Source organism: Hesperophylax consimilis, chromosome 7 (assembly GCF_061612785.1).
Source record: "Hesperophylax consimilis isolate HC1 chromosome 7, BYU_Hcon_1.0, whole genome shotgun sequence".
Taxonomy (NCBI): domain Eukaryota; kingdom Metazoa; phylum Arthropoda; class Insecta; order Trichoptera; family Limnephilidae; genus Hesperophylax; species Hesperophylax consimilis.
Window position 1 is genome coordinate 294,866 of NC_142842.1, and position 25,491 is coordinate 320,356.

At 33.0% G+C, this 25,491-nt stretch overlaps 1 protein-coding gene across 1 annotated transcript in view; it reads left to right on the forward strand.

Moving 5' to 3' along the window:
- LOC149422101 (uncharacterized) overlaps positions 1 to 25,491 on the forward strand; it is a 592,400-nt gene that overhangs the window by 179,835 nt on the left and 387,074 nt on the right. The window lies entirely within an intron of this gene.

Consider the following 25,491-nt stretch of genomic DNA (forward strand, 5'->3'; position numbering starts at 1 on the left):
ATAAAATCACAAATTAAGGCTCCAATTACTATTAAAAAAACCACAAATATTGCCACTTTAGAGAAAAAATTGAAAGCAGAAACTTGGTGTACGATACTACAATCTAACGATGTCGAACAATGCTCAAATATGTTTGAAAAACAAATTATGGATCATATTGAAACCTCCACAACAGAGGTCTCATTATACACGAATTCAAAATTCAGACGTATAAAACCTTGGATCACTTGTGGCCTAATAAAATCTATCAGAGAAAAAGAAAGGCTATATAAAAATACAATTAAAAATCCACACGATGAAAATGCTAAGATAGTTCTCAAAAAATATAGAAATAAATTAACAGCTTTAATTAAAAAAAGTAAAGACGACTACTTTAAAAAAATAATCTCTACTTCAGAAAACAATCTAAAAGTTATTTGGAAAACGGTAAATTATGCAATTGAAAATAAGAAAAAAAATAATTCTATAAAATATTTAAAACATGAAAATAATATCATTGATGTATCCAAAGACCCAAAACTAACAGCAAACATTTTTAATTCTTATTTCTCTAAAGTAGGAAACAATCTCGCTGATAAAATCACTAAATCTGTACACACACCAAAAACTATAACAACTAATACCCAAAAACAAAATACACTATCCACTTTTAAAAAAACTACCGAAACTGAAATACAACTTGTAATAGAAAGCATGAAAGACGGATCCTCTCCAGGTTTTGACCACATTTCTGTGAAAATTCTTAAAGAAATGAAAATGTATCTACTGAAACCACTAAACCACCTTATCAATCTCAGTCTGACTAAAGGCATATTCCCAACAAATTATAAAAAATCTATAATATCCCCTATCTTTAAAACCGGCGACCCGCAAAATGTTTCAAATTATCGACCGATATCACTAATATCGAATATAGCAAAAATATTTGAAAAGATTGTGAAAAAAAGGGTTGTTGATTTTCTAGAAAACAATAAAATATTACATTCCAATCAATTCGGATTCTTAAAAACAAAAAGCACACAAGATGCAATAGCAAATGTAACATCATTTATATACTCTGCACTTGATGAAGGAAATAAATGCGCAGGAATATTCATAGACCTAAGAAAAGCATTCGATAGTATCTCACACGCAAAGCTTATCAAAAAACTGAAATTAAATAACATCAATGATAAAGCCGTCCAATGGATAGAAAGTTATTTGAACAATCGTGCACAATTTGTTAAAATAAATGACCAAACTAGCGACCAAGAAACATCAAATTTTGGTATCCCACAGTGCACCGTGCTTGGACCAATATTGTTCATTTTGTATGTAAACGACATATTTATTCAACCATTGCATGGCCAAATTATCTCTTACGCTGATGATACAGTCCTTATAATAAAAGAAAAAACTTGGGAAAAAATTAATCTAAAAGCTACAGAAGACATAAATAATCTAAAAATATGGTTTGACAATAACCTCTTGTCGTTAAATAGTGATAAAACATATGTCATTCCTTTCGAAATTAACACTAACATTGTACCTCCAAATCTTCAAATATTCTTACATAATCATTCTCTCGCACAACACGATACTAATCACTGCCAACAAAAATGTTCACTTCTGAAAATAGCGGATAAAATTACATATCTTGGAATAATCATAGATAAAAACCTAAAATGGAAAGATCACATCGACCATACAATAAAAAGAGTTAGGAAGTTAATTCATATATTCTTACGAATACGAAACTTCTTATCAACGAAAAACCTATACTCAATATACTACGCATTAGTACAGTCTATTCTTCAGTATGCCATTATCAGTTGGGGAGCAGCTTACAAAACTAATCTGACCCCCATAGAAATTGTTCAAAAACTAATAATAAAAATTATACTAAAAAAACCTCCAGACTTCCCAACTGACAGCATATTCCAAGAATTCAAAGTTCCAACATTTAAAAACTTATTTATAAAAAATTCAATTATACAAATTATAAAAGAAAAAGATAAATACGCATTCATAACTGAAAATCGTACTAGACTTAAACATGTATTTGTGTGCCCCAAATTAAACACTTCTTTTGCACAACACCATTATACTCACCAAGGAAAATTCTTTTTCAATAACCTACCAATAGAAATCAGAAGCATTAGGAACAAAATTCAATTGTTGAACTCCATCAAAAAGTATTTTAGAGAATGTCACACTAAAAATCTTACTTGTTTTTCTTCTTACTGAATACATATATGTTTACATATTTTAGTTAACGGGTCTGATTGCCATGTGTCTATATTACCTACACATACATATATATTGAAATACATGATTATAGTAAATAGTAATTGTAATTATATGAAATGTATTAACTGTATTAACTGCATTGTATTAACTGTACACGTGACTTTATTTGTACATAATATGTGAAATGTTAACTCTTCTTCCATCCACAAGCTAAGGCTTTTAATGGAAGACCAGTAAAATTATAATATATTATGTTGTTTATTGCATTAAATAAAAAAAAAAAAAAAAAAAAATAAAAAATAAAATAAAATGGAAAGACAGGATTAAAAAAAATCAATATGGCTTAAAAAAAACACAAGCACTCAAGACGCTATCGCGAAATTAACGATTACCTATATACTGCAAAAGATTCTAATGAAAAATGTCTAGGAATATTTACAGACTTTAAAAAGGCGTTTTTTTTATTTATTGAAAGATTAATTGGAAAATTCACCTGTATCCTAACTATTTCTCACAGATTAACTTAGCATGGCAGCCTTTAAAATAATAATAATAAGCCTTTATAAATATAATATTACAATGTATTTAAAATAGGAGAAAGTGCACAATATCAATTGAAAAATGTGTACAAATAATTTTTAGAGAATAGAGGGTAAAGTCAATTAATTCTAAAATGTTATAACAGAGAAGTGAGAAAGTACATAATGAATGAAGGAAGTATGTCAAGGTTGATGTTTTTTATAGGAAAATAGCTTATAATTTTCTACTAAATGTACTTCGACATTATATCACATAAAAAACTAATAAATAAATAAAAATACATTCGAATAAATGGAAAAGTCTTAGCATGGATAAATTAGTTACCTAAATAAAAGACACCAAGTGACTCGGAATATAGTATATATATATAGCCCTTTTCTATTTGTCATATAAGTTAACGATATATTTAATGTCTATAACAATAGTAAAATTATTTCATTCGCAGACGACACAGTATTCCTAATAAAAGCTAATACTTGGACGGAAGTGAACCAACTAAAAAATTGGTTTGGCATAAATTTTGACGCAATTTAAAAAAATAACTTATTATATGCCATTTAGCACAAAAAAAACAAAATAACAACTAAAGAAATAAAGATTATAATATACTCTAGGGAAAATACACAACTTCGTAATATCTCGTGTTTAGTAATGAAAGCAAAACCGAAATAAAATACCTAGACATTACATTAGACCTAAAATAGTACACACACATAAACATACTCAAAGACAGAGTGAGGAAACTAACTAATAAAGATTTACTTATAATGACATATTTTGCCTTCTGCCAATCAATAATACAATGTCACATTATAAGTTGGGGTGGCACTTATGACATATTATGCAACCGCTTTACATAGCACAAAAATGAATATTAATTATTAAAATTCTATTTAAACCATATACATATTGATCATAACTTCGGTTTAAAGAATTTAAAGTCAGTAAACTAAATACATTACACTTCTACCATGCAACACTAATTAATAAAGATATTCTAAACAACTAAACCATTTAGTCAGACAAACTTCAATTGAACCAACTCTAAAATGTAATAAAAAAAGGGACAATTTAACTACAAATATCCAGGACTATTTAAAAAAAATCATTAGTTGATGGTATCCTAAATATAAATAACATTCAAGATTTTAAATTTCACGTCAAAAAACACACTGAAAATGTAAACTGAAAACTTGAGCAAATAAATATAATATAACGAAAAAAATACACATCCCTCATACACACAAGCCGAGCTTTATTCTGGTTATTCATCTTATGTATAAAATTAGGTGAAATGATTTGTATATTTTCTGAAATTTTTTTTTTTTAAATAAACATAAAAAAAGATTTAAAATACTGAACAACAATAAAATGATCGCAGTTATAAGAGTATATATATGAATGAAGCAATTGCTTCATTCCCATTCACCTCACAATCATTGACCACGAAGAACTTTGAAGGGTGAAAGCCAAAACAATTATTGAAGAAAAGGATTTTGTTATTTTCCATGAAGAGGCGATGAAACTAATGAATGGTAGAAAAGGGTTAAGTAAGGTTGAGATAAGGAATTTACTCATTTCAACCATTTTAATCCATGTTTTGAAATCGACTAACTTAAAGCGTACTGATTTACCTTATAAGATTTAATTTTCTGCCCACTTCTATTCAATCTCGAATAACTGTGTTAAAGTTATATTCACTGAGCTATTGCTTTATTCCGACTAGTTTAATACTAACCCTCTGATGAGCAATGTACTTTACCCCTTTGGTAATGTGGCCTGGCCAGGCCATATAAGAGGTGTGGGCTATCAAACTAGTTTTAGATAAAGGCAGGTGTGCTAATAGTGTGTATGAACGTGTCCAAATGTTGAATATGTGTATATAATAGGACAAACATCCGATTTGTGCCAACGATCCTTCTTACATCACAATTCTGGCCAAGTCGAGTGACGTAAAAAAGTTCGACCGGTACAGCGATACTTGTCAACTACTTCCAACACCATTCGTGGCCCTTGATTCACCCCACGATCAGCATCTGAAAGTTTACCTGTACATTAGTGTACATTTTACCAATGTGCGGGTAGTTGGTATCCGAATCGCACACCCACTGGTGTCGCGAAGCTGCGACTCCACTATATATTTAGAGGTGGTGCAGAGCTAAAGCCCTATGCCACACGCCCAAAGGACCAGTCCCAAACTACCCCGAATGATAGATTATGGGACGATTTATGCATCCGACAAACCTGATGGACAGTGCAATAATCAAAGGTATAAATCTGGGCTTCTGGAGCACAAGATAAGCCCAGATTGGAAAGCAGGAAAGATGGACTCACCCGTTGATGACTATCACACGTCTCCAGGAGTATTAGTTGATTTCACTTCACAAAATATATGTATAACCGCCCTGTCTGATATTAATTATCACTCCGAACTCTGATAAGCAACTGACACCACTTGTCAGATTTCACATGTGTCGCAACAATATTTTTAATATGGTGACATTTTGGGATGGGTAAAAGGGTAGGTAGGACATTTGCAGGATTTGGTATTGACATTACACTTGTCCATTAAGCCTGTGGATGCATACCTAACAATCCCATATATATTGCGCGAACATTCTCCCGGCGTTGAAAGTACCTTCCGAAATTTTAAGTACTTTCAAATAAAGTAAAAAGTTAAATGTAAAACGAAAGATGAAATATAAATATTCTTATCAATACGCTATTAATATTGCAAAGTTAAAACGAAAATTTATAAAATAATGAAATAAAGAAATAAAGAAATAATAATTATTGTGTAGGCAAAGGACACAATTTTACGACTGGTCGTTTAAAGTTCCCGGAAGGGGTCCTTACGCGTGCGACACGAACCACTCCGTCCTTACCAGGGAACACCTCCTCAACAACACCCACCGGCCAATAAAGTGGAGGCGCATCCTCTTGATGCACCAATACTATGGTACCTACTTGAATGTTATTCGCGGGACTATTCCATTTTTTTCTCATCTGCAGAGAGTGAAGATACTCTATATGCCACTTCTTCCAATAAGATTGAACGAGGTGGTCCAAAAGCTCTTTCCTTTTCAGTAGACTAATGCGTTCATTAGTCAAATCATAAGCGGGTAGATGCTGAATCGGGGTAGACATCAGAAAATGAGCCGGAGTAAGAGCTTCTGGATAATGAGAACTGCTTAATAAACATAATGGCCGTGAATTAAGTACAGCCTCTATTTGTGTCAGAACTGTGAGAAGCTCTTCATAACATAAAAGTTGAGTACCCACAACCCTATACAGATGCGATTTAATGCATTTAATATTTGACTCCCATAATCCTCCAAAGTGAGGAGCGCGGGGTGGAATCGTCTTCCATTCAATTCTCCGAATGTTAAATTCATTGCGAAGAACTTCTTTAGTTGAATTTGCCTCTAAAAAATTATACAAGTCATCCAGACAATTCTTTGCGCCTATGAAATTTGTCGCATTGTCACTGTACATACACGAAACCGGTCCGCGTCTGGATAGAAAACGCTTAAATGCGTTTAAAAAATTGTCCGTGCTTAGATCTGATACCACTTCCATATGTATAGCCTTCGTTGTTAAACAAATAAATAGACATATATATGCCTTTTGACTTTTTACCCCACGACGCCTAGAAAGGGTTATATTTATTGGTCCGGCAAAATCTACACCCGTATGTGTAAATGCCTTTGCTTCCTGAACTCTAGCTGTAGGTAAATCTGCCATTAGCGGTATAATATTAGAAGGTGCAGTTTTAAAACAGAAATTACAAGCATGTACTCTTTTGCGTATTAGATTTCTCCCCGATAAGATCCAATAACGCTGTCTAATTATTGACATAAGGAGATGTGCACCAGTATGACAATTCACACGATGGTGAAAGTCTATAATTATATCGACAATATGATCCTGTCTTGGCAAAAGTACTGGATGTTTGTTTTCAAAAGGTATATTCGCGTTTGTTAATCTACCACCTATACGTAACAAGCCATTATGATCTAAGAACGGGTTTAGTTTTCGGATTGAAGGTGAGCATAATTTATCCCTCTGTATTAATTGTATATCGGCACTAAAATACCTATTCTGTAAAGCTTTTAATACATTCATTTCAGCAATGTTTAATTCCGTGGAACTTATAACTGTTGAGCGTGATAACTTTCGCATAAATCGTAAAATATATACCACAATTCTCAGCAGTTTTGGCCATGAAGAAATTATTAAAGCGAGATTATATATCGGAGAATTTTCCTCTATTGACGTTATCGTAAATGTATGCGATTTTTTCAATTCCAAAGTATTCTCCTCCTCTCGTGAGGGGGAAAATCTTTCGACAGGCCACTCGGATACTGGGTTCGCAGCCCAGGGCGGACCGTGCCACCAAAGAGAATGATCGACCAGCTGAGCAGGCAGTAGTCCTCGTGATAAACAATCACTAGGATTGGTAACGCCATCTATGTGATAAAAATGTTTCGCGGGTAAATTTTCCTGAATTTCACTAACTCGATTAGCTACAAAAGTTTGCCACCGGTGCGGGGACGAGTGAATCCAAGAAAGTGCTATTTTTGAATCTGAAAAAGCAAATATATCGTTTATCGAAACGCGATTTCTATAAGTATCTATAATAGATCTAACGAGTCTAGATAAAATAAGCGCAGCGCATAATTCCAATCGAGCGAGCGACACTGTTTTCAGAGGGGCCACCTTGGATTTAGAACATATCAAATTCATTGTAGTGTTGCCACCCTTATCCGTTACATGAAGGTATATTACACAACCGTACGCTTTCATACTCGCATCTGCGAAGGCGATAATATTTATCGTGCAGTCCTCCTTCACTCCCAAATATCGAGGTAAATTTAAATTAGAAAGCATCGGTAATTCTTCCTTGAATTTGACATATCTATTAACAATACTTTGGGGTAGTTCCTCGTCCCATCCTACTTTCTCTAACCACAGCTCTTGTAAAAGTAATTTGGCATATAAAATTACCGGAGCAACCAAACCTAATACATCGAATAAACGAGCTATTGTGGAAAGAATTGATCTTTTACATATAGTTTTCTCCTCCGTCGGACATATCATAAATCGAAAACAATCAGATATCGGATCCCATTTTAATCCTAAAATGCTACATTTATCCGAAAAATCCATTGTCGCGCGGTGCGACTCCGGTAATTGGGCCAGTAAATGAGGAGAATTACTCGACCATTTGACTAATTCAAATCCTCCACACTTGAACATCGCCATTAAATCTGTAGCCAAAGTGATGCCTTCACTTATAGTATTTACAGAATATACAAAATCGTCCATATATAAATCATTAATTGCAACTTCCGCCGCTTTTGGATAACGATTTCTTTCATCGCTCGCTAGCTGCCTTATAGTTCGCATTGCTAGAAATGGTGAACAGTTCAAACCAAATGCGAGTGAATTAAATTGATAAACTCCGATTTGTTCATCTTCGTGAAATCTATAAAGAATTTTTTGATATTTACGATGGCTTTCCGTTACCATTATGCGTAGATACATTTGCTTAACATCTGCGGTTAATGCTACAGCGAATAAGCGAAATTTAATTAAAAGTGTAAATAAATTAGATTGCAAATTTGGACCTGTATACAAAATATCATTAAGTGACAACCCTGAACTGGTCTTTGTACTTGCATCTAATACAACACGAGTTTTAGTTGTTGATTTATCTTTACGAATTACTGCGTGATGGGGAATGAAATATCCCTCATCAATATTAGATGAAGACGGAACTTCAACCCTCATATATCCCTTTTCCAGATATTCAGAAACTACTTCATTATAACTGCAATGCAGTTCTGGCGACGTATTAAATTTCCGTTCTAAATATTCATATCGACGCTGCGCGACACGGCGCGAATCACCTAAATTATTAGGATCTATCTTAAACGGTAAAGATACAATATACCTTCCCGATTCATCCCGTTGGACTGACTCGAGGTACATTTTCTCACATTCTGCATCTTCAGCACTCATCAACGACTTAATAGGCATGTCTTCCATCGTCCAAAACTTGGATAACGCATTATATAAATCTACATTGGTTATGGGGCCGAACGTCCACGAAACCTCCGGCGTACACGTAGGTATTTCACCCATTACAATATACCCGAATACTGTCTGTATAGCCGGTGGTGCATTCGTATTATGTTTAGATAAAACCTTATTCCCCAGCAGAATATATGGAAATAACTGTGCACCTAATAAGATATCAACATCGGATGGAACGTTCCAGGATTCATCCGCTAAGTTTAAACCCACTAAATGCTCACATGACTTTGTGTCAACATGTTGTGTAGGAAGCTTATCAGTTATTTTATCGACAACTAATAGACTAATTTTATAAGTATCTTCTGAAACGCGGGATTTAATTTTTAACGCAACGTGTCCCAATATTGGTGTCTCTACTGAACCAACACTTTTAACTACTGAATTATTTAAAGGAATTATTTTAAGATTTAATTCATTACAAGTGTTTAAACTGATTAAATTTTGTTGCGAGGCGCAATCAATTAAACACCTTACGGTTACTTGATTATTTTTATTGTCATAAGCAAATAACTGCGCGGTTGACAGTAGTACATTCGTAGCTATATTACCCGCAGAAAAATTATTATAATGTTTATTATTACGCGCTATTAATGTAATGGCTTCGTTTTTCGATTGACTTTCAGTATTCACCGTGCTCTCAAAATGCAGAGCGGTGTGATGTCGTTTTTTACAAATTCTACAATCCGATTTAGATGGACATTTCACAGTTTTATGTTTATCGCTTAAGCAGTTTACACATAAATTATTTAATTTCACAAACTGAAAGCGAGCATTTGGTCTTAATTCGTTAAATTGTTCACATTTAAACAATTCAACATGATCAGAATGATTACATTTCCGGCACCTATTACGATTATTATTACTTGACTTCTGTTCGACCACAGCGAATGAATGCGTAACTTTGTTTTTATTATTAACAACTTTATTATCATTTTGCCCAGTTCGTTCTAGGATTTTGACATGCGACCGAATGTATTCTATTAAATCGGTATATGTAGGTATAGCTTTCTCCCGTATAGACATTTCGAAATTTTGCACCAACTGTATATCTAATTTTTTCAGTGCAACATGTAATATTATAAAATCGGTTAGGTCATCAATACCTAATTCCTTGAGTGCAGCTATGGAAGACGCAAACCTTTCGATAAAATTATTTAACTCATTTGGGTTACTAGGTGCCAATAATTTTAAATTCAAAATATTGTTCAGATAAAAGGTACCTAGCACGCGTTTGTCCTGATATTTCTTTTCGAGAGCTTCCCAAATTAAAAAATAATTTTGTTCGTTCGGAAGTATTCCCGCAAAAACTGATAACGCCTTTCCTTGGAGTTTCCCTATCAGATATTGCATCTTTTGCGACGTATTCAAATTTTGATTTGAGTGAATGTTTAATTTAAAAGCTTCATAAAATATCGACCAATTCTCTTAATTACCATCGAACGATGGCATCTCGATCGGTGGGAGTTTAATTAATGGTGAATTATTTAACTTCTGTCGATCACGTGATGAATCTTGCTTTGCTATAATGCTTTCGCGTATAGAAACTACAAAACAGTACTTATTTTCGAATTTACTCCATAAATCGAAATTCATATTGTAATTTGAATCCTTTTTCAACTGAAGTGTATGAAATTCATCACAAAATGTGTTAAATTGTGCATAATATGTAGCTATATTAACCGTTTGTTTAAGAAAATCCTCCGAACTTCTCGTCTCCCTGTCCGCAATACTTTTCGCTTTCTCGTATAATTCATTAACACGATTATGCATCAAATTAATCTTCGATTCTACTAACTTGATTTTAATATCCTGAGTACTATCGCTAGTCGCCATGATTAATTGTATGTAGGAATTTAAACACAACAATAATTACAAATGCAACCTAGTACATACAAATTAACAAAGTATAAAGAGGAAATAATATTTATTTATAACTTTAAATATGTTAATTTTAAATACCCCGTTGGTAATCCGGCTCGAAGGACCAAAAATGGTGTCGCGAAGCTGCGACTCCACTATATATTTAGAGGTGGTGCAGAGCTAAAGCCCTATGCCACACGCCCAAAGGACCAGTCCCAAACTACCCCGAATGATAGATTATGGGACGATTTATGCATCCGACAAACCTGATGGACAGTGCAATAATCAAAGGTATAAATCTGGGCTTCTGGAGCACAAGATAAGCCCAGATTGGAAAGCAGGAAAGATGGACTCACCCGTTGATGACTATCACACGTCTCCAGGAGTATTAGTTGATTTCACTTCACAAAATATATGTATAACCGCCCTGTCTGATATTAATTATCACTCCGAACTCTGATAAGCAACTGACACCACTTGTCAGATTTCACATGTGTCGCAACAATATTTTTAATATGGTGACATTTTGGGATGGGTAAAAGGGTAGGTAGGACATTTGCAGGATTTGGTATTGACATTACACTTGTCCATTAAGCCTGTGGATGCATACCTAACAATCCCATATATATTGCGCGAACACCCACTATACCTTGATGCCATATGCGATAGCCTGTCCAGGCCATGTGGTCCAGTCCTTGAAGTTTGGTCTGTTTTTTTTTTATTATTCTAAGCTCATCGGCAATATTACCATTCGACGCAGCGCAAGGGAAACAAGAAATCACCTTTGAATATCAAAATAGGATGGCCAGGCCCATTGCACATCGGAGGGTTAAGTACCATGACCTAATAAATGTCTTTAGACATACTTTACAGATTGTTAGCGTTTACAATATATAATAACCAATTATAATGTATGACAGTTTACACGTAAAGGCAATGGTAATGAAAGTAATTTTATTTTAACTTTAAGTACCAAATATAAAAGTAATAAATAGATCATCTGTAAGTGACTTTATCACAGTTTGCCTTCGAAGTGGAAACAGATCTCACGTGTTGTAATAACGGCATAACTTCCTGATAAATATTAAGGACGGGTTGTTTCAAAGATGACAAAATTCATGGCGCACATTTCACATAATTTAAAATGAACTGCACTGAACAAATAATAATTAAATTTCAAAAGTTGACAGAGACCCCGAGGAGGGCCTCTTGTATTGAGTTAATGTAAAAACAAGTCATAAAAAGTTTGAAAAATATTATTATTTCGATCTAAAATGTGTATTCAACTGAAAATACGAAGTTAGTTGTGTCGTCGTTCGATTTGATATATTATTTCCGATATAAGGACACAAAACGATGATTAAATATTTAAACGATTCCAGCAACACACCCGATAGGAGTCATTTGCATCTGCGCATTGAACATAGAACGCTATTACTAATGCAGAAGGTAGAGACACCAACACTTCCTTTACTGCCTGGCTCACGTGATCACGTGGCGGGAGGGGGGAGGAACTAACATATAACTGAATAAAACCGATATACCCTAACATAGCGAGGATACACTACACTCATATACATTTAATATTCATTTCGAGAAAAGCAGCTATATCACAGAGTTTTTATTCAAACACACACCTAAATTTGGGAAGCGAGTATGGGTACCTCAAGTGGTTAGCTACGTTTGGTGACTTAGCAGGACTGCTACCGTATGCCGGTTGGGGGAGACCCTTTGACCTTTCCAGCCGGACTCACATCAACATGCGTGGGATGTCCGTCACTCCTGGACACACTGAACCCCAGACTCTTACCCATCCTTTATACTTTTTTCCTTCACAGAAAATCTTCTCCCTCCATTCCTTAAAAGCACCCTCCATACAGCATCTTTAAAGACGACATAGCCTTCGGAGGAAATTACTTTCCTGTGTTGAGTTAATGTAAAATACACTATAAAAAATAGTGTTCTAGTCCTACATGAACTCAAAAAGCCAATATCCACTGTCCACCAATATGCAGATTTATGGAATTCACTGAGCTGATGAAGCGATGGATTTAATCAGATTGCCTTGGGGCTTGGAGTAGATTATATGACACAATATTGGAGTTCAACAAAGGACAAAACTCATAAAGCATAGTGGGGGATGAGGGATATTTGCTTTATAAGGTGTAAGCCACGGGGCTACTAATCTCGGCAAATGTTTAGCAAAACACGGAGCGAAAATTGACTATATAATATAAATACATAAATTGAATGTTCTCCACCGGTTCCGGTCCCTGGCCATTCGTTTTCATCCCTGAAGTCATGATGCTATGATGCTCCTATTCCGATCTACGACTATATCATAGGCACCACATCTCTCGATCGCAGATTGATTAACCCAACTAATCGTATTACTAGCGAGTTCCACTAACTCCGGCCAGCTGGGTACTCTTGTACGGTAATCACAAATACTCGTATATTTTATTGACAGTTCCCTCTATTCGCAAGCACGAGGTTATATTGGCGACCGCACTAATTAATTAATTACTTTTAACGGGCTCTAAGTGGCAACTACAGCTTTCGTTGTGGTATAACCTTGTTCAAGAATTATTAACATAATACCTCCGCGAGCCCGTGTTGGGTTGGATAATGCCTCCCACAGATATTAATAATAATTAAACAAGTTTTAGAAAGTGCACGGGGAATGCAAATCATGTAACTAATATCATGGAACTTGGCTTTATTGGAAGATTTATCAATTATTTTGTTTTGGTAGGATTAGTTGTCCGTCTTCTTCCGTAATTTATTTCCGTGTATATACAAAGATAAGTGTCTGTGGCGGGGACCACCTTTTTCATACAAATGAGATACTTAGATGAAATTTTGACCTTTAAATCCAGAAGACGGTTCTGTCTACGTAAGTTTCAGACTAATCAACCCATCCATTTTCTCACTCCACAAAGCAGAATGAGGCCCGGACAAGCCCGGTGACTTCAGCCAGTACTGTTTATTATTTTCACATTTTGTAATAGTTTTCATTATAAAACACAAACCATAGATTTAAAAAAAAAAAACAAAAGTATAGTGTAATATTTTTCAGAGATATAATTATAACAATTTAGTTATTATTATTTTTAAAAAAATACCAGTTGACAAAAAAATACAAATTATGTTTTTTTTTTTTATTAATTTTAAATTCAATTTATGTGTAAATAACTTTGTAAACACCAGTATTTACTCAGAAGGATCGGCATGTTTCAAAGCCAATGGTTTAAACGTTTATCCTGACGAAGAAACTATTGGATTTGAAACATGTTGATAAATAGCAGTGTGTAGAAAGTTATTTATTTAATTCAAATTTATATTTAAATTACCTAGCAATTGCAATACGAAAATTATTTTTTTACATGAGTTTGTAATTAAGGAACGCTTTTGTTAAAATGAGCTTCTTGAAAACAAGGAGAAAAAGCTAATGCTTTTTAACGCAGATGGTTTTCACTTCTTGAAAGCAAGAATTGCCGCAGGACGGCGAAGAAGAGAAAAGAAGAGTGAGTAGAAGATGTTGTGTAAATGAATGAAAGGTATAAGAATGCGATACCATCCCTTATTGCTGCTTTTGACAAATTTATTATGAACTCCTTAAGGCTTAACATTGCCAGCATTTTATCAAAGCTCTCTTTAGTCGAAATTTGATCATTGTCTTGATTAATGGTCATCTTCTTTAAAGTACTGCTCGCTTTGCCCGACTTATCTTAGGCAATTAATTAACTTGCGCAAATGTCTCACACTAATATTGGTTTTGCTTTAATTTTCAAAGAAGTTATACGGTTACTAGGAACAAAGGCAGTGTCCCGCCCACCTCTGATATATAATTATTACATTTTGCTGTTTTTCTTTTACCCGAATACATTTAGAAATTCGGTTTTAAAAAGCTCCCAGAGAGCTCTCTATACTAGAGCTGTTCCTAAACATTTCCCCGACCCAAGAATCGTTTCGCTTGGATTATTTTTTAATGGACATTACCACTGGATTTAGTGGAAAAGGCTTGTTTGTTTGTAAAGCCTCGCCTCCATTAGTTGGTTCGCTCGCTTACATTTGGAAACGACCTCAATTTGATAGACTCTTTTTTCTGAACGAATTTAGTAATTTGCAGAGATTTCAACAAACATTTTTCTTCTCAACACCGAGATCCAAACTTCTGTAAGCTTGAATATTTCAGTTTTATTTTATTTATTTTTCTGAAGTAAAAAAACAGTTAATTTAATAAAATACATTATTATCATGTACTGTACTAATAACCTGCATTTAAATATTAAATAAAGTTTAAAAACAATCATAGATCTGTAAAAAAATTAAATGAAAGTTTGGTTGGTTACTTGCGAAATAATAATAAAAAAATAATGACGTTAAAAGCTTTCAGCTGTACGTGTTTGAGAAAATAACTGAAATCAATTGTGGGTAAAGTAAGAAAAAAAAACAAATTACTAAACGACGAGTGATGGTTACTAGAATGAGCAATTATGTGATACTGCACATCTTAATTTTTTGATAATCAAATAGAAATCTAACTTAAATCCAGTCCTCTTCTTCATCCTGATGATCACTTTGTATGCCTTATTCGAGAGATGATAGCCTCCATTCAAAGCTCTGGTAAAACTGTAACTCTGATTTGGATTCCTAGACATGTTGGTATCATGGGTAATGATATTGCGGATGCCTTGGCAAAACAAGGAGCGTCCAACCCTGTTGTTACCCTCGTAAACCACATTCCCCTATCTGACATTTTTTCCATCATCAAAGATAGATCCCGCAATGTTTGGGCACAGTATTGGCACATTGCTAGTTAATCCAAGGGAGCCTGCTATGCCTCAATACAAAGGACTATTCCATCAAAACCGTGGTTTCAGCAATTCCCTCATTTTTCCAAAAAAGAAATTTCTTCACTCATTCGAATGAGAATCGGACATTGTTCCGTTCCTTCCCATCTTTTTAAAATTCACGTCCTTGACTCCCCAGATTGTACATTCTGTGGTCTAGAAGTGGGAACTTTAGATCACATATTTTTTGGTTGTCCCTCTCTAAACAAATATCCTCTCTTCTATCAAGCCTTATCTAAAATTGCCTCCCCTCCATTCAACATCTCATCTCTTCTAAGTCTGAACTCGACTCCAATTTTCATTATAATTTTGAAATTTGCCCATTTAAATAAAATTAATATTTAAATTCACCTTTCATTTCTCAATAATTTTAAATGATGGCCAAGAACACCCTTGAAGGGTGAAAGCCAGAAATAATAAGAAAAAAAAAAAAAAAAAAAAAAAAAAATAGAAATCTAAAATCTTATAAATTCCAGACGGGAAATTTGTTTGATTTTTATAACCCCGGTGCACACTAATGAAGAGTTCCTCTCCAGCGGTTTAGGATCAAAAATGACCGGGTTTATCAAAGTATATTTATCGTTTTTCTAACATGTGAAAAAACGTAATTTTTTGACGTTAGAAAGAGAAATAATATTTTTTCCAGTTTGCCTCAAATATTTATATTGGAATCCATTAATAAAATCCTTAAAACAGCCGAATTTAATAATTCATTTTAGAATGTGAAGTACCTACTTTGTATCTTTTGAGGTGGGAATCTAATATGGCTGGAATGTCATACGTCCTGCACAGAGTACACAGAGGCTGCTGGCGTCAGCGTCGCGACGCTCTGCAGTGGAGGCGCTTTGTGCTTACTCCCCACTGCCTCAGCTAGGCTTGGCCTAACTGAAACAGGATGCTCACCGAACCTAAACGGATGTGGCATCTGGCGATATTCAACTGCAACCGAAACAAACTGTTTCCTTTTGCTTTCGTGTTAACCGCCGAGCCGCCGCCGCCGGCACTTTTGTCTGCTTCTAAATCCTTTCTGATTTTTCTCAACTTCGCGCCGGTTCCAGTACGAACTTATGTTTTTAATTATGATAGTTCCAACTGCCCGGACCCGTAAAACTACGTATACTATTATTTTGTAAATTTCTAGGTAAAATCAGTTCTAAGCATAAGTATGACTATACAGATCGCAATGTCATTTACACGATTTGGACAGAAGAATTTGGATAACAGTTAAAATATGACGCCAAACCCTTTTATTCGTTCCATATTTTTAATTTTTAAGGTTAAACTAATATTTGAAGGTAAGAAGTAAAGAACTACCTACCTAAAAGAATTATAATATATTATATGTATTAATTATAATAAATGAATTAGGAATAAATAGCGTTACCAAAAAGTAAAAAGAAAAGATTACGGTTTACCAAGAACGCACGCTACGAAGCAACAAGTAGTTTATTGCCCAAAATTAGTTTTAAAGGTCTTGCATGCGCAATCAGTTTGTGCAAAATTTTGCGCGAAAAACGCCGTACAGCGTACTACGTCATGTCATGTTTATTTTTATAATTATGTAAACAACCTTTATGTTACTTTTTTATTATTTTACTAACATTTATAGCGACTATCTAAACATTTTACATACAAAATATGATCTCAAATATATGTATAGTAAATTGTATTTCTTAGTCCTCCTCACCTCTGCTGAGGCGAAATAAAGTTATTAATTTCTGTTTTATTAGTTTAAACTTTTACTATAATAAACTTATCAAACTCCTTCGTATAAATTTCGATATATCTTTCATACTTTTCACGTTCACTTCCTATCTCTGTATTAATTTATTTATGATCTGTAAAACACCCAATCTGGCGTAATAAAGGTTTTTAATCTAACACTTTTACTAGTTTAACACATCAGATTTAAATATATATATAGAGATGTTTTGTATATGGGAAATGTTTTGCATTTGGAAAATGTTTTGTATTCGGGTAACGTTTTGCATTTGGTAAATATTTTGAAATCGGTAAATGTTTTGGGGCAGAAAAAAGGGGGGAGGGGAAGATTTGAGAAAGATCAATGACGGTAAGATTTTCCTGCTTTAGTTTTAATAACTGATATAACTCAGCCATTTCAAAGAACTTTTTATTTCTGATCTATTCATGTTACGTATGATATATGCGGAGATATGTACGGCATGGCACCACTCCGGTTTCATGCACGGTCAGAGTAATTAGGGAACTAGCCCGACTTGCCGCATATGACGTCAGCAGAACTGTGTGCATTTCGCTGCACTTATATTCAATTCTGGTCAGTTGCGATTCAACTATAGCCGCCAAAAACAGTTAACAGTTGGAAATAAATAATAAAACACAGATGTTTTTCAAATTAACTAACCTTTTTGGTTTCTAACAATTTTTCGAAAATCCATCGTTTAAAAGTAGTTTTTGGGTAAAAAAGTTCAATTGTTTGTATGGGAAAATAAATATTCTTCTATGGAAAAATATTTTAATATGGGAAAACAATGTTGGAGTTTCGAAAAAAGCAACTTATCTTTTTTACTTCTAGCATCACGAACAATCACCTCCCAAAGTTAGTGCACTTTAGCAAATGAAATTAAGTGAACGCCATTTTAAAAACTGGTACACATTGGATACTTCAGCGACATAGATACGTAAAATATAATTTTGTAGTGGAAATTTGTAACTAAAAATATGTATTTGTAAAATATTCTCTAAACATTTTAGGTGTAGTTCCTTTCGTGAAACGTTCCAAGAAATGGCTCCGCACTAACTGTATCATATTTATACCTGTTCACGCAAACATTGAATACAAACACGTAATTTGGATAGTATTATTGTAAGTGTATAACTTTTGTCCTGAAAAGGAAAGGTTCTTTCGGAAAAAGGGTTTTATCTCATTCACCTATTCAAAATTTGAATAATGTCTTTTTTATCGTTCTTCGAGTTTTTATCCTGTTAAACCACAATTTAATAGTTTGTCAACAGGTGTACATTTTATAATTTTATTTTTAATGTAATTAAAATCAAATGTAATAATATAATTATAAAGTTCTGCAAGTATTTTTTGTTTTTTGCTATGTTACAGCTGTTTCGGTTTTCAAGGCCATTTTCAAACTGTGCAAAAAATACTTGCAAAACTTAAAAATAATATTACTAAATTTGATTTTAATTTAATTGAGAAAATAAATAAATGATGTTCTACGAATTAAACACAAAACAATAAATGTATAGGATTTACATGTTAAATTACATAATATTATAACTTATTATAATATTGACACACATTATCTAAAATAATACTTAATCTACATACTAATGTATAACTATTGATTGATAGTGAAGACAAGAATAAAGTATCTCGGCTTGGGAGCAGCTATATTATTATAAGAACAAAAACGTTTATTTTTTTTTTTTTTTTACTTTAATATTTTCATTTCTTTACATATATTATACATAATAATAGACAGTAAATAATAACATAATACTAAAATTGTATACACAAGAAATGAAAACCCACTAAGGCACTTCCTGAGTGTGGGTAATATAAACCCATTACTATATTTCAAGTACCTAAGTATAATATATATAAGTAGAAAAAGTTTTTTATATCTACTATATTTCAAGTACCTAAGTATAATATATATAAGTAGAAAAAGTTTTTTGTTTGTTTATAGTAGTATTCAATTGAAGCGATGGAAATAAGAAAACATTCTCACAAGTATACCATGAAAGGAATAAAACTTATACTTTGTTTTTCCGCGACGTTAGAACCAAGAATTGATTTGGTTCACCATTAAGAGCCCGTTGACCCAAAAACTTTATCAATAGTCGTAGACATAATAATAAGTATTATTAATATATAAAAGTCTAACATTACCGCATTTGCAATAGTTTACCATATATCTTCATAACAAACTAACATGATACAGTATTATTTATTTATTGGACAATTTGTATAGCGTAGCTTTTGTGAGTACTCACACCTACGCAATATATACACCACAATGAAATCATTACCTTTAATTAATAGATTTTGTTTTGGTTAAAAAAAAAGGGTTTCTCACTTAATAAATTTTTACGTTACTAACGCAGACCAGTGGAATCACGGGATATTACAATACTTGTTGGATTTGTGAAGCTGAAAGTATTCATAACATATTTGCCTCAGGATTATTTCCTATTAAAGAAATAATTAGAGAAAACTATTTATTTATTGCTTCTCACAGAACACAAAGCCTTATTTTTTGCATAACAATTAACCTCACTGACTAATAGCCTGTATCGAAGAACACTTTGTTTTTGCGGCACGTTCCAGAGTGAAAGATACTCTTAGTATCGCCCTTGTGTAGGACAACAATACAGAATTGAAACGTTGCTTGAAATGGCTTTGGCCGTGTTTTGGGACCAGATATGAATAGCCAGGTACTTTCTCATCTTCCTCCTCCCCATCTCCTTCCCGACCCCACTAAATTCATCCTCACAACATACCCCAATTGGGGATGCCGGTCTCACTGGTTCCAGACGGTTGGGAGCATTTGGGACCTCATATCCTTTCCCCCACTTCCTTCAAGGAAAAATAAAATATCAAACATTGTTACTCAACTTGTTGCTTATCAGTTCCATTTTTGAAAATTAAAAGTTCATTGAAATTGAGTTAATTTTACTCATTACGCAGGAATATATCACACGTCTCGTTTTACGTTTTAATTTTGATTTCAGAGTCAGATACAAAAAGAATTAGCTTTTAATATGTCTTTGTAAATGTAATAATTCACATTTCACTCCCTTCACCCATGCTCTATGTGGGGTATAATACCCTAATAATTATTTGAATCTTTTAATTGCTCATATATCTTAAAATCACGATTAGGTGACACATCTCTATCTTGCATGAACCCCTTCAATAAAATTACAGAAAAAATCGTGGTTTGTTGTTTTCCTGTAAATTTATGGCTTTCAAAGGGGACCTGCAAACTCAGTATGCCCATGGGAGTGATCACTCTTCACGGCTTAAGACTATTCTGTTCATAACCCCGATCAACGCCGGGTAGTGACCAACGTTAGCTTGTATGTAAACATTCATAGTTTATTCTGACTCCTTCCTTATTTTACTCTGTAAGCTCTATGAAAAACTAAACTGCCTCCCCTAGCTAAGAAGCTGGCGACGCCCCTGATTTATCATTAAATATTTTAAAATTTTCATTGATGGGAAAATTGATATTAAAATGCTAATGTTACTTCGGCATCAAATCAAATTAATTTCATATATTATTATTCATGGATGGCATGCGTAAACTTTTAGCATTCATTCATTCAATTGTCGGATTAAAACGAATGACGTGTCATTGCCCTTTTTTACCTTGTGTTGGGAATTACGATCATATCAGAACATAAACGAGCTTTTGTGATTCGAAACATGAATTTAATCTTTGAAACTTTAAGCATTTTGTGAACCTTTATGTAACACCCTTCATCAATGTTAGCGGCTTTCAGGTCTCTAGCTTTTTAAAACTCGATGAAAAAGGATTTATGATGGCCGTAATGCCGTTAGCTGTACACAAAGTATTTGATTTAGCTTTTATCGTTACAGTTATTTTTCTTGTCGAGGTTAAAAAAAGGATAAAATTACCCTTCGATGTAATTTTCTTTCCAATTCATAAATATTACGTACTTATTTATTTTTGTGACAATTTTTGTATTTTATAAATTTATATTATGCAAATTCTGTACTCTTGAATTTAGAATAGGTTCGCAAACAAATCAAATAATTTAAATCATAACTTTGTGCTCCAGGCAGATTTTTATTATATTTTTAATTTCAGTGATCTTGTTATATATTTATTTTATGGTGTACTACAGGGGTCAGTACTGGGTCCTCTTCTCTTTATGTTGTTTATATGTACTGATTTTAAATCGAGCATTTCTTCGTATGCAGTAAAGTGTTGTAGTTACGATATTTTTAAATAAATGACCATTGTAAAATAAATTTAGGCGGCTCGTGCGCAGTATTAGAGTATTTGGACAAAAATATTGTTTAAACGAAAACATTGTTTAACTGAACACCCTTGAAGGGTGATAGCCAGAAACATTTGATAAAACATCGATCATAGGAATATGAAAGTCTAAAGTATTTTTGTTCTTACTCCTTCCATAATAATAATCACGGAACTCAGATTGTATGTCATTGTTAAATAATACATTTGCCGTGCGCGGCGAACCTGCAATAGGTAGGAAGCGCCCGGAAAGATCTTGTTCCGTTGACGCTTCCGCACGGTTGCTAAAACCCTTTTCAACTGGTGGACGCATACTGCCGGAGTTTTGTTGACACCTCAACAACTTTTGTAAACAGACAACAATTCTCTAACTTCAACAGTTGCATTTTTTTTTTTTAGATATGTTTTTATGTATTTATAATCATTAAAAAAACATTAGCCTTATTAACACGTAATATGTGTAAGTAAATTTTTAGTCATTTAGTTATGTTTTATTTGTAAAAAATGTATGTATTTACTATATTTTTTTTTATTCACAAATCATTACAAAACAAATAAAAACTTCCGCATCTCCGGTGCAACAAGTGGGAGGACGTCTTACCCGTTCTACGGGTTTATACACAGTTTCCTTTTGGTAAAATATTCTTACACACAAAAGACAAGAAGTTGAAGAGTTGGTTCAAATTCATTAAATACATTTTTATTTGTTTTATTTTTATTTATTTATTTAGTACAGGTGATGATACAATGACACATGTAGATAAAAAATACTTTGACTGCCCAACTAGGAGGAATTCCCGTTTTAGGACATATACATATAGTTGGAAGTTGGAACCCTTACAAAGAGATTGTTATAAAAATGACTAAAAAATTATCGAACAGCAATGCATATCTCGCCATTCAAATAGGACCGGCGTAAGAGGTTAAACTACCCTTCCCATAGGAAGTGTTAATCATAACATTCCCGAATTGCAAATAACCTGACAATATTTGAAAAACTCCCACTACCATCACAGTAAGAATGAAGGACTTACCCAGGCGATAAATTGAACTCAAGACGCCAGGTGGGACCCAGCCGCAATGCCAAATAAGCCATTGACCGGTTATACATTAGTTAAATATATTTTACTATAACTATTATTATGTTATATCTTTTTTATAAAAAGATGTGCTGCAGAAAAAGACCTTACATACTTTTAGTTTATAAAAATCACGTGTTACTGTGTTCGTACACACTAATCTCCGAAACCGCCCAACCGATTTCAATGAAAGTGTATGGTTGGTTCCAGCTTGAAATATAGAATCGTTTTACACCCGATATATGGCGCTGTTGTCGATATCTAAGAATATTTTTTCAACGACAATTTAATTTTTCTGATTTCTCATCCAAAAACACATACAAACCCAACATTTAACTTCCCTTCATAAAGGCAGTCTATGGCAGAACAACGTCTGCCTCGGCCCACTAGAATCATTATAAAAACCGTTTTACAAATGCAATTTATAAAACAATTTAATCAATTAAAATTTAAAATGTTTTTTTTTGCCATAATACATCTGTTTTTATTAATAAAAAAGTTTAAAAAATGATCTGACGTCTGTCCGTTGCCGCGATCTAATTGTCGAAATCTATTAAGTAGTTTACGCTTATATTTTTCATGACGTAATTAACAATTTTATTTTAATTCTGATCAAGCCAAGCGATAGAACAAGCTTCAATGTATCCATAGTATATTTTTGGTACTGATAACCTATACCGATTTGTAGTAAAGATTAATCTAAATAGTGATTTCTCTTATAGCTTTACCTTAACGATATAGTAATATCTAGTTAGTCCTCTCTAATAAATTTAGAAACATTAATTTTGTTTTAATTTATTTAGCAATAATAAAAATTAGAATGTTACATACATAATTTAAACATATTGGTGTCAGATATAATTTGCAATTTCCAGCGGTATCATTTCATGCCAAACTCAACATAATAACAGTGTAACAAAAGCCAAGGCACAAAGAAACCTGTTATGCCTATTTTCAGTATTTCAATATTTCAAATAAAATGCAAAACGTTTCCTCTCAGATAACGCTCATGAATATTTTCCATTAACAGACTGTACAAATGTTTCGGTTCGATATCGCCAGTATTGCTGTGGGCGGTGGAAGAAGGGTGCGGTCGGGCGGGGGCGGGGGCGGTGGAACCACTGCTGTATAGATACAGATATAGTTTGTATGTACAATGTACATACTCTATGGACCGTTTCAAATTTACTAATTTTCTTTTGTTTTATTTTTCGGTTGCTCAAACATTTTATAATTGTGTGGATTGTTTATTTGGTTACGTTTATTTAAATCAAAGTAGGTGGGTGCTGTCAACTTTAATTCCTATCAGACCTCTTGGCTTGAATAAATAAAAGCTTATTTTTGTTGTCTTTCAGACAGAGCTTCAAAGAACAATAAAGATTGAAATATTATTATGAAATAAAGATTCTCATACATATACACACTACGTAATTTCAGGATGAAGGTCATTATCTTTTTGAGTCCTACCTACTTTGCATTTTTGACGATGTCAACATAACCCTTTTTTCTATTTATTTAGTTCATATATGTATTTTTTTAAAATAAATATGAAAATTATTCCATGTTCTACTATGATAAAGAAAAAACAATAATGTCTTTTCCTCATCATAAAGAGACAAGTCTCTTGTGTTTGATGAGAGAATTCATTCACAAACAATTAAGTCATGTAAGTAATAAAATACTGTAAATAATAATTACAAGAAAATGAATAGATTCTTTTCAATTTAAGCTTATGTTCATGAATATTTTCGGTAATTTTTAAATTTAAAAAAAAGTTGAAAATATGTTAATACAGGAAAGTATTTTGAATATGCTTGGTGTTCAATTTTGGAATTTATTGATATTTTGAATTTTTCTGATATATTAAAGTAACTGTTTTTGTTGAATAATCTAAAGCATATTTTCTATTAAATTGGTTTATTGTAGGTACATTAATAAGGGTTGAAGTAAAAAAAATCTATATAATATTTTATAGTCATTTGGTTTATTGTAGGTATTAATAAGGGTATGCGTAGAAAAATGTATAGAATATTTTCTATTAATTTGTTCATTGCAGGTACATTAATATAGATTTTAGTAGAAAATGTTAAAGTTTTAAATAAACTATTAAGAACTTCAATAATTGCAAAATCTTTTCGTGGCATCATTATTGAAATAAAATAAATGCAAATTCACTTCGTGGCATCATTATTGGAATAATATAGTAGCAAATGGACTTTGTGGTATCATTATTGAAATAAAATAATTGAAAACTCACTTTGTGGCATCTATATTGAAATAAAATAAATTATTTTGCATCCATCACTATATAAATAATATTAGTAGTGTGTAAAAAGTTACATATTAAGTTCTTAATTTATAAGAAAATTTCACTTTCGCAATGTTTGTGCACAAATGCCTTCAAAGAAAAAACAATACAACCTCCCGTTATAAGTAGGTACATGACATGCAGGGCAGGTACATTCTTTTAAAAATAAGTGGGAAATATTTCATGAACAAAGAAAATATTAAGCTGAACCGCAAAGGTTTCAAATCGATTATCACGTTCAAGGCTGTAAAGGTAGCAGTTTTAGTGTTATATTTATATACGAAAATACATAAATAAATTATATATTTACAATACACTAGCACATGATAAGCAAAAAGTATGCTCCAAATACCATTGTCTAGTACTGTTGACACTTCGTTGTCGAGATTAGTGTCAGTATTGTCATCGTTACGTGTAACCACTCTTGTGTACCTTATGATATTAAACCCTGCCCACAGAACTGTTATAGGAACATTATATTTCATTACAAGTAGCACCCTACGTACGAACTACATATA